Source organism: Pan paniscus, chromosome 4, assembly GCF_029289425.2.
Source record: "Pan paniscus chromosome 4, NHGRI_mPanPan1-v2.0_pri, whole genome shotgun sequence".
NCBI classification, from domain to species: Eukaryota; Metazoa; Chordata; class Mammalia; order Primates; family Hominidae; genus Pan; species Pan paniscus.
In genome coordinates, this window is record NC_073253.2 from 60,076,161 (window position 1) to 60,088,084 (window position 11,924).

At 43.2% G+C, this 11,924-nt stretch overlaps 1 pseudogene; it reads right to left on the reverse strand.

Moving 5' to 3' along the window:
* Window positions 1-3,873: 3,873 nt before the first annotated feature.
* On the reverse strand, window positions 3,874-5,357 carry LOC100981710 (argininosuccinate synthase-like; annotated as a pseudogene).
* Between the last annotated feature and the right edge of the window lie 6,567 nt (window positions 5,358-11,924).

An 11,924-nucleotide genomic window follows, 5' to 3' on the forward strand; every position in this document is an offset into this window, starting at 1 on the left:
GCCGGGCACAGCGGCAGGCACCCATAATCCCTGCTACTAAGGAGGCTGAGGCAGGAGAATGACTTGAACATGGAGGGTGGAGGTTGCAGTGAGCCGAGATCGCACCACTGCACTCCAGCCTGGGTGACAGAGTAGAGTAAGACTCCCTCTCAAGAGAAACAAACAAACAAACAAACAACAACAAAAAAACACTGTATTTGTAAGCAATTGATTTGGGAAGGTTAATTGTTAAAAAACATTGTTATACCTTATTAACAATTCACTCTGGAGTTGGTTCTTTTAAACTGAAAATTAAAATTGCATTGTGATTCTAATATTTTATTTAGATAAACTCAGGGCCCTTGCAGTTCTTAGGACACACCTGCAATCTTTGAAAGCTATCTTTGGGTAGAGTAAAGTTCATAAAGACCTAAGGAATCGAAGTGGAGAAACAGTTTCAGAGTAATGTTTATTAAAATTACTTTTATACTTGTGTATCCCTGCAAATGAGTAATTGGGCTTGGCTAGGCGCGGTGGCTCATGCCTGTAATCCCAGCACTTTGGGAGGCTGAGGCAGGCCGATCACCTGAGGTCTGGAGTTCAAGACCATCCTGGCCAACATGGTGAAACCCCGTCTCTACTAAAAATACAAAAATTAGCTGGGCATGGTGGCGGGCGCCTGTAATCCCAGTTACTCAGGAGGCTGAGGCCCGAGAATTGCTTGAACCTGGGATGCAGAGGTTGCAGAGAGCCAAGATCATGCCATTGCACTCCAGCTTCAGGGAAAAGAGCAAGACTCTATCTCAAAACCAAAACAAAACAAAAAGAGTAATTGGGCTTATCAGATAATATAAAGGCCTTGTCCAAAATGTTTTGTGTTTAATGTGGAGTATGGGAGTGTGACTCAGCTCCTTCAATGGGTAACAATAATTAACAATGATACTTCTCTCTTCTCTATTAAATCACAGAATTACCAAATAGAGAGTTGAAAGGCAATAGAGAAATCTAGCCCAACATCCTCACTTTATAAATAGGAAAACAAAGACAGTGGTAGATTGTGTTCTTTCTTCATTATTATTCGTTTCTTCTCACCCTCACCATGCTTCTCTGCCCCATTGCCTATAAGCTTGGACAACGGAACATGGGTGGATATGGCATTTGCTTCAGAGCAGAAACTTTAGGCGCAATTGTGTGGCTTGGCTGGGTCCTCTTATTTCAGCCCTCCACCAGGAGAAGAGCATATCCTGTGTGCTCACCTTCAGTGTGGATTTTGGTATAAAGCAAAACTACAGCCAGTCCTCATCCTTTATGTAATATGAGCAAGAAACAAATGCTTTTCTAACTTCTTGAGACATTAGGGTTGCTTGTTTTATTTATTTATTTTTAATTTTTATTTATTTATTTTTTTCCGAGACGGAGTCTCACTCTGCCGCCCAGGCTGGAGTGCAATGGCGCGATCTTGGCTCACTGCAAGCTCCGCTTCCCAGGTTCACGCCATTCTCCTGCCTCAGCCTCCTGGGACTACAGGTGCCCGCCACTACGCCCGGCTAATCTTTTGTATTTTTAGTAGAGATGAGGTTTCACCGTGTTAGCCAGGATGGTCTAGATCCCCTGACCTCGTGATCTGTCCGCCTCTGCCTCCCAAAGTGCTGGGATTACAGGCGTGAGCCACCGCGCCCGGCCTGGGTTGCTTGTTTTATAACCTAACTTAGTGAAAACTGACTAATACGATGGCCCAGGAGGTTGAAATGATTCACTCAAAGCCACATAGGTACCGTTACACCGCCTGAGTTAGAACTCGAATATCCTGATCAGAAAAGTTCTCTAATAGACTTCAACTTAGCAGGTATGTCTCCCAAACCTGGTAGTGCTTGGCACAAAATAAGTACTCAATAAATATGTTGTATGAATGAATCAATGATGAATGAAATCGGAACTAAAGTTCCTATTGAGCTGCTTCGATATGTATCTAGTCTGGTATTTGTCACATAGCTAGTAAGTGACAGAAACAGAAACACCTACACTCTTTTGAACTCCAAAGCCTGGGTGCTTTCCACTGCTCCACAGTTTCATTGCTGGAGATAGAAATATGACATTTGGGGCCATTTATGGACAATTGAAATATGTACAATGGTGTGACAGCAAGGCCCCTCCAAGGGGATAAGCTGCAATAGCTTCCCACACCGTAAATGACAGCCACTGGCATGCTAGGATCAGGTCATACTCCTGAGATGCCAGTTCCTTCAGTCCTCAGAGTGTAGGGGGGCAGTCTGGGGCCAGCTCCCATAGGTGGAGAGCAGCCTCATTACTCCTATATGCCATGCAATTATCATCATTTTCTGTATGTGATGGAAAATGACATTAAAAAATTAGGGACACTAGGCCAGGTGCAGTGGCTCACACCTGTAATCCCAGCACTTTGGGAGGCTGAGGCAGGCAGATCACCTGAGGTCAAGAGTTCGAGACCAGCCTGGCCAACATGGTGAAACCTCGTCTCTATTAAAAATACAAAAATTAGCTGGCCGTGGTGGCACACGTCTGCAGTCCCAGCTACTTGGGAGGCTGAGGCAGGAGGATCCCTTGAACTCAGGAGGTGGAGTTTGCAGTGAGCCGAGATTGCACCACTGTACTCCAGCCTGGGCAACAGAGAGAGACTCAGTCTGAAAAAAAAAATATTTTGGGACACCCTCGGTGAGAATTAGTAGCTCTAGGTCAATCTAGCCACTTTGTGGATACATGATTTTTAGAAAACCTTTTCAGCCAAATTTTCACTGGATCCTGGCTTTACTGTTTTGTTATACACATTTTCCATTTGTCCTGAATCCTTCACTTACTACATTTTATAGGAGTTTCTGTAAATCACCTTAAATTTCTTGTAGAAAGTCAGAAGCAATTGAGGCAAGTTTCGACTGTAATTACAAGTGAGTTTATTGAGTTTATTAAGCTGGGAGCATTGACATATGAATGAAGAAACAGAATGTAGTATATATACATGGTGGAATATCATTTAGCCTTAAAAAAGGACCATGCTACAAGATGGATGAATCTTGGTAACATTACGCTAAGTGAAATAAGCCACAAAAAGACACATGCTATATAATTCCACTTATATGAGCTATCCAGAATAGTCAAACTCATAGAAATAGAAAGTAGAATGGTGGTTGCCAGGGGATGGCAAGGGTGGTAAAATGGGCAGTTTTTGTTTAATGGGTAGAGAGTTTCAGTTTTGCAAGATGAAAATGTTTTAGAGATTGGGTGCACAACAATGTGAATATACTTAACATTACTGAACTGTACACTTAAAGATTGTTAAGAGGGTAAATTTTATATTATGTGTATTTACCTCAATTTTTAAAAAAGAACATATAGTAAAATTGTGCTATTTAAACAGAGGCTTCAGTTAAGCTGTTGCAAGATGTGCTATTGCTGTGGTGTTGGAAGCATAAAACATACTACCTGACTGCTACATTGTTTCTTACAGTGAATCACAAAGTCCTGTTGATTCTCCCAGCAAAACATCTTCTGACTAGGGCTGACTACATCATTCATGAAGTCCAGAGCAAAATGAAAATTCAGTCCTTTATTCAAAAACCAATACTCCTGAAAGTACCAAAATATAAAGTTTTTTCCTTTATTCTATGTAAAAAGCTTGTTTTCAACTTGCCATGGTGTTTTTTATTTGCAATTTACTATCTAAGTAAAGAAAAATTTAAACTTGAAATTTTACCATTCATTTTTATAATGTACAAGGCCATTTTTAAATGCAAATATAAAAGCTACCTTTTATATAAAATTGCCAAAATAACATAGTTTATATTTTGTAGCTCACAAATGCACTTGAGTTTCAGGTTCTTACCAGAATGGTGAAAACACTGTATAAAAGGAACTCACAGGTTTTTTTTTTTTAAATCTTTTAATTGTCATTTTATAGCTCCCCACCACAGCTGCCCCCCACCGTTCCCTTTGATGACAACGTTTGCAGGCTTCAGGGGGACCAGAGAACAAAGCTGGGGCCTGGCAGCCCCACTACGCTGCCAGCCGAGGAGAACAAGTCACAATTACAAATTATCACAACAATTAGCTCCTGTACTTGGGGGATCAGCAAATTAAGGAGGCCCCAGCTCCTCATTGTACAGGGGGCTATTTGGCAGTGACCTTGCTCTGGAGACGATGATATTCCTTCAGCCTGAGGGAATTGATGTTGATGAACCCGGTGGCATCAATTGGCTGATAATCACCCTGCGCGTTCATGCTCACCGGCTCCTCCTTGTAGAGAGACAGTGGGGACTCCTGGCCAAGGATGTACACCTGGCCCTCGAGGACGGACACCTGCACTTTCCCTTCCACTTGCTCCTGGGACTTGGCGATGCAGTGGCAGACAAATTCACACTCAGGGCTGTACCAGAAACCGGTATCCACCAGCTCAACAAATTTCAAGCCCAGGCCTTGTTTGATTTTGCGCACTTCCTGGTCCATGGTGAAGGCCTTGGTGTCTAAATGAGCGAGGTAAAGGATGGTGCTTGCTGGGGCCTGGTAGATACCTCGGGACTTCATTCCAATGAAGCAGTTCTCCATGATGTCAATACAGCCCACACCCTGCTTGCCCACGACTTCGTTCAGGTACATGAAGAGCTCCAAGGAGGTCTGGTGGGTGGTGCCATCCTTGACGTTGGTCACCTTCACGGGGACTCCTTTTTTGAACTCGATCTCGAGAATGTCAGGGGTGTTGGGGGCTTTGGCCGGGTCCTGGTCTTCGTGTAGAGACCTGGAGGTGCTTGGTTCTTAGGGTTCTCCGGGATTCCAGCCTCGTAGCTGATATGCATGAGGTTCTCGTCCATGCTCCACGAGTTCTTGGGTGTGACCGGGATGGGAATCCTGTGTTGCTTTGCATATTCCATCAGGTCATTGCGGCCCTTGAGCTGGTTGTAGAATTTGGGCATCCTCCAGGGAGCAATGACCTTTATCTGGGGGGCCAGTGAGTAGCAAATGAGCTCAAACCGGACCTGATTGTTCCCATTTCCCGTGGTGCTGTGGGACATATACTTGGCCCCCTTCCACTGGGTGATTTCCATTTGTTTGCAGGCGATGCAGGGCCTGGCGAGAGGTGCCCAGAAGGTAGCGGTCCTCATACAGTGCACTGGACTGGATGGCCGGCCAGATGAACTCCTCCACAAACTCCCTGCCAACATCCTCAATGAACACCTTTTTAGCCCCAAACTTCAGTGCATTCTTCCTGGCTTCCTCGAAGTCTTCCTTCTGGCCAATGTTGGCCAGGTAGGCAATGACGTCATAGCCTTGTTCCTTCAGCCACAGGAGGGTGCAGGAGGTGTCCAGGCTGCCACTGTAGGCCAGAACCACGGAGCCTTTAGTGGACATAGCGTCTGAGATTGGAGGCATGACTTCCTGGCGTCCGGAATCTGTCTTCACCGTGCAGTGAACCACTCGAGTTCGGGCGGCAGTGGCAGGCGACAGAGCAGGCAGAACTTACCTGTTTTTATATGCACCCCTTCTAACACTTTCTACCTTTGGCTCACTGATGAGTCAAAAAGGACTTTAGAAGGCTTTTAAAGAAGCATACTCAAGAGTAAAGAAGAAAACAAAACTATGGGTTGCCCTACCCTCTCTCTTTTCTAATTTGTCATCATTTTCAGCCTACATGGTTGACTGATACAGCAAAGTAACAAAGGTGAGAAAGGATGTGATAGAGTTCCTTGTTAGTTCATGTTTCTTAGAATGCCCTTGCCTTCTTTCTGTGTTCTGACCAAGACTGAACAGAAAGCATGGCTCGTCAGGTTTATCAGAGCCTCTGCTTACTCAGTCATGGAGGTAACACGCTTGCCTTGTACTCAATTTGTATCACACTGAGCTCCAATGCATTATGGGTCCACTGGGATTCTGTGCTCATGGGGCATCTTGAATGTTCTACGCACACGGGGAGGCAAGGGATGGCAAGGAATGACAAAACAAGATTGTGCCTGTATTGTCTGCTCATGCATATGGTCCATTGTCTCATTGAACTTCACTTACAAAATACAAATTTATTAAGAATTTCAGCACAATGATAGCGGGGAATTAAATGAAGTGCAGGAGCCTTCTGAGTTCACAAGCCTATGAAGTCGGCCCTGTTTCTGACTCCATCTCTTGCTTTCTATTCCCACAGCCACCATTCTAATTCCAACTTTCCTTATCTTACAACTCAAGGATCAATCGATTTCTAAATTGGTTCCCTGACTCTGACTTCCTTCTCTAGAAGTATCCTATAAATCAGGGGTCCCTGATTTACAACTGGTCTGTGACCCAGGGCCACAGACCAGTACCAGTCCATGTCCTGTTAGGAGCTAGTCCACACAGCAGGGGGTGAGCAGTGGGTGAGGGAACATTGTGGCCTAAGACCTTCCTCCTGTCAGATCAGCCATGGCATTAGGTTCTCATAGGAGCACGAACCCTATTATGAACTGTGCATACAAGGGATCTAAGTTGCATGCTCCTTAAGAGAATCTAATGCCTCTGACACCATCCTCCCCAGTCTGTGGAAAAATTGTCTCCTACAAAACCAGTCCCTGGTGCCAAAAATATTGGGCATTGCTGCTATAAATTATTGCCAGTTTGATTTTCCTAAAGCAATACTTGCACACATGACTTCACTGCTTTAGTCCTTCAGTGGTATCCCACTGTCTATCAGGCTCAAACTCTTAATCACAAAATTCAGGGCCTTCCACATTCTGGCCTTAAGCCAATTTTTTAAAATCTTTCTTTCCCTCTGCACACTTGACCTCTATCCAGATACATCCAATCAAGCAGAACAAAGGTATTCCCCAATAGATTATGTCAGAGTTTGGGACACACTACCCCAAAGTATGGCACCTGGAAACTGAGAAAATAGCAGACACAGAAAGGTTGCTCTCTGACTTTCCCCCATCTTTCTGTGTGAGAACTGGCCATAAAGGAATTCTCCAACCTACCTCCCCTGAATTAGGTCATAAGACCCTCATGTGTCAACTGTCCTACCCTATACCCAGAGGAAAGGAATACTACACAGAGAGGCCATTAAGAATCTGAACAAGCAGGCCTTGCTGAGTTCCTTTTATTTTATTTTATTTTATTTTATTTATTTTATTTTATTTTATTTTTTGAGACAGAGTCTCGCTCTATTGCTCAGGCTGGAGTGCAGTGGAGTGATCTTGGCTCACTGCAACCTCCCCATCCCAGGTTCAAGCTATTCTCCTGCCTCAGCCTCCCGAGTAGCTGAGATTACAGGCACCCACCACTATGCCCAGCTAATTATTTGTATTTTTAGTAGAGATGGGGTTTCACCATGTTGGCCAGGCTGGTCTCGAATTCCTGACCTTGTGATTCGCCTGCCTCAGCCTCCCAAAGTGCTGGGATTACAGGGGTGAGCCACCATGCCCAGCTTCCCCTTTAGTTTATTATCATCAGATCACACCCCCTTTTTGTCCAATCACATTTCTACATGTCTCCCTTCTTCATCGAATGTAAGCATAAAAAGACAGTGTTCCCTGGGTCTTTGGATCTTCATTTCTAAAGGCTCCCGTGTCACATAAGTCTGGTTGAATAAATGTGTTATGATTTGTTAATCTGTATTTTATTAACTGGGATGCCAGCCACGTCCCTTGTGATGGGTGAGGAAAAAGTATTACCTTTTCTCCCCTACAATTGCTAACACCAATTGTGATGGTTAATATTAAGGGTCTACTTGATTGAATTAAAAGATGCAAAGTATTGTTCCTGAGTGTGTCTGGGAGGGTGTTGCCAGAGGAGATTAACATTTCAGTCAATGGACAGGGAGAGGCAGACACACCCTCAGTGTGTGTGGGTACCATCCAATCAGCTGTTAGCATGGCTAGAAAAAGCAGGTGGAAGAAGGTGGAATGAGTCAACTTGCTGAGTCTTCTGGCCTTCACCTTTCTCTCCTGTGCTGGATGCTTCCTGCCCTTGAACATCTGACTTTAGCTTCTTTGGCTTTTGGACTCTTGGACTTACACCAGTGGTTTGCCAGGGCCTTGAGCGCTTTCCACCACAGAATGAAGGCTGCACTGTCAGTTTCCCTACTTTTGAGGTTTTGGGACCTGGACTGAGCTACTACTGGCTTCCTTGTTCCTCAGCTTGCAGATGGCCTATCGTGAGACTTCACCCTATGATCATGTGAGTCAATTCTCCTTAATAAACTCACTTTCATATATACATAAATCCTATTAGTTCTGTCCCTCTAGAGAACCCTGACTAATGCACCAACCCATTGTCAATATAATACAGCAAAATCCAGTTCATTCCTCAAAGCCAGATTTTACTCTTCAATGAAACATTCCTTAACCACCCCAGCCCACAGTAGTCACATTTTTTACTTGTAGTAGGCTGAGTAATAGCCACTGAAAGACATCAAACCCTATTCCCAAGAACCTATAAATGTTACCTTATAAGAAAAAAGTGTCTTTGCAGATGTGATTAGGCTATTGACATGGAGAGATTTCCCTGGGTTATCCAGGTGGGCTTGGATATCGAATAGTTAGTGAAAATACTATAACATATCCAATAGTGAGTGAAAATACTATCTTTTCTCCATTGTATTGTCTTTGATTTTTTTTGGGGGGGAGGCTGCTTTATTCTGTTCTATTGATCTATTTGTCTATTCTTTTACCAATATTACATTGTCTTGATTACTGTAGCTTTATAGTAAATCTTGAAGTTGGGTAGTGTCAGTCCTCCAACTTTGTTCTTCTTCAATATTGTGTTGGCTATTCTGAGTATTTTACCTCTTTATATAAACTTTAGAATCAGTTTGTGGACATCCATAAAATTTACTGGGGTTTTGACTGGATTGCATTATATCTATAGGTCAAGTTCAAAGAATTGATATTTTGACAATATTGAGTCTTCCTATACATGAACATGGTTTCATTTCTCAGAGTTTTGTAGCTTTCTTATATAGATGTTGTACATATTCTGCTAGATTTTTACCTATTTAATTTTTTGGTGTGCACATGTAAATTGTATTAAGTTTCAAATTCCACTGTTCATAGCTGGTATATAGGAAAGGAGTTAAGTTGTGTATAATAACCTTGTATCCTGCAACCTTGCTATAATCACTTATTAGTTCTAGAGTTTTTTTTAAATCAACTCTTTTGGATTTTCTGCATAGACGATCATGTAATCTGTGAACAGAGACAGTTTCATTTCTTCCTTTGCAATCTGTATACCTTTTATTTCTTTTTCTTGTTGCATTAGCTAGTATTTCCAGTGTAATGTTGAAAAGGAATGGTAATGGGACATCTTTATCTTGTTCCTGGTCTTAGTGGGAAAGCCTCTAGTTTCTTGCTATTAATTATGATGTTAACTATAGGTTTTTGGTAAATATCCTTTATCAATTTGAATAAGTTCCCTTCTATTCCTAGTTTACTGACAGGTTTTGTCATTAATGGGTTTTGAACTTTGAAGTCAAATGCTTTTTCTGCAACTATTGATATGATCATGCAAATTTTCTTTTTTAGCCTGTAGATGTGATGGGTTGAATTAATTAATCTTCAAATGATGAACAAACTTCACATACCTGTGATAAATCCCACTTGGTCACAGTGAATAATATTTTTCATGTGCAGTTAGATCTGGTTTGCTAGTATTTTAGAGGATTTGTGCATCTATCTTCACGAGAGATATTGATCTGTAGTTTTCTTTTCCTGTGTTGTCTTTATCTTATTAAAGTATCAGGATAGAGGATCATTCCAAGATGGCTGAACAGGAAGAGCTCTGGTCTGCAACTCCCAGCATGATCGATGGAGAAGATGGGTGATATCTGCATTTCCAACTGAGGTACCTGGTTCATCTAACTGGGACTGGTTGGACAGTGGGTGCAGACCATGGAGGATGAGCTGAAGCAGGGCGGGGCGTCGCCTCACCTGGGAAGCACAAGGGGTCAGGGGATTTCCCCTTCCTAGCCAAGGGAAGCCATGACAGACGGTACCTGGAAAATTGGGACACTCTTGCCCTAATACTGTGCCTTTCCAACAGTCTTAGCAAATAGCACACCAGGAGATTATATCCCATGCCTGGCTCAGCAGGTCCCATGCCCACAGAGCCTTGCTCACTGCTAGCACAGCAGTCCAAGATCGAACTGCGAGGTGGCAGCCTGGGCTGGGGGAGGGGTGTCCACCATTGCTGAGGCTTGAAAAGGTAAACAAAGCAGCCGGAAAGCTTGAACTTGGTGGAGCCCACCGCAGTGCAATGAGGCCCGCCTTCCTCTGTAGACTCCACCTCTGGGGACAGGGCATAGCTGAACAAAAGGCAGCAGAAACTTCCGTAGACTTAAACGTCCCTGTCTGACAGCTCTGAAGAGAGCAGTGGTTCTCCCAGCATGGAGTTTGAGCTCTAAGAATGGACAGACTGCCTCCTCAAGTGGGTCCCTGACCCTCATGTAGCCTAACTGGGAGATGCCTGCCAGTAGGGGCCAACTGACACTTCATACAGCTGGGTGCCCCTCGGAGATGAAGCTTCCAGAGGAAGGATCAAGCAGCAATATTTGCTGTTCTGCAACATCCGCTGGTGATACCCAGGAAAACAGGGTCTGGAATGCTGGAATGGACCTCCAGCAAACTGCAACAGACCTGCAGCTGAGGAACCTGACTGTTAGAAGGAAAACTAACAAACAGAAAGGAATAGCATCAACATCAACAAAAATGACATCCACACCAAAACCCCATCTGTAGGTCACCATCATCAAAGACCAAAGTAGATAAAACCACAAAGATGGGGAGAAACCAGAGCAGAAAAGCTGAAAATTCTAAAAACCAGAGTGCCTCTTCTCCTCCAAAGGATTGCAGCCCCTCACCAGCAATGGAACAAAGCTGGATGGTGAACGACTTTGACAAGTTGACAGAAATAGGCTTCTGAAGGTCGGTAATAACAAACTTATCCAAGAGAAGGAGGATGTTTGAACCCATTGCCAGGAAGCTAAAAACCTTGAAAAATGATTAGATGAATGGCTAACTAGAATAAACAGCATAGAGAAGACCTTAAATGACTGGATGGAGCTGAAAACCATGGCACGAGAACTGTGTGATGGATGCAAAAGCTTCAGTACCTGATTTGATCAAGTGAAAGAAAGGGTATCAGTGATTGAAGATCAAATGAATGAAATGAAGCAAGAAGTTTAGAGAAAAAATAGGAAAAAGAAATGAACAAAGCCTCCAAGAAACATGGGAACATGTGAAAAGACCAAATCTACGTCTGATTGGTGTACCTAAAATGATGGGGAGAATGGAACCAAGTTGGAAAACACTCTGCAGGATATTATCCAGGAGAACTTCCCCAACCTAGCAAGGCAGGCCAACATTCAAATTCAGGAAATACAGAGAACACCACAAATATACTCCTTGAGAAGAGCAACTCCAAGACAAATAATTGTCAGATTAACCAAAGTTGAAATGAAGGAAAAAGTGTTAAGGGCAGCCAGAGAGAAAGGTTGGGTTACCCACAAAGGGAAGCCCATGAGACTAACAGCGGCTCTCTCGGCAGAAACCCTACAAGCCAGAAGTGAGTGGTGGCCAATATTCAACATTCTTAAATAAAAGAATTTTCAACCCAGAATTTCATATCCAGCCAAACTAAGCTTCATAAGTGAAGGAGAAATAAAATCCTTTAAAGAAAAGCAAATGCTGAGAGATTTTGTCACCACCAGGCCTGCCTTACAAGAGATCCCAAAGGAAGCAGTAAACATGGAAAGGAACAACTGGTACCAGCCACGGCAAAAACATGCCAAATCGTAAAGACCATTTATGCTAGGAAGAAACTGCATCAACTAACAAGCAAAATAACCAGCCAACATCATAATGACAGGATCAAATTCACACATAACAATATTAACCTTAAATGTAAATGGGCTAAATGCGCCAATTAAAAGACACAGACTGGCAAATTGGATAAAGAGTCAAGAC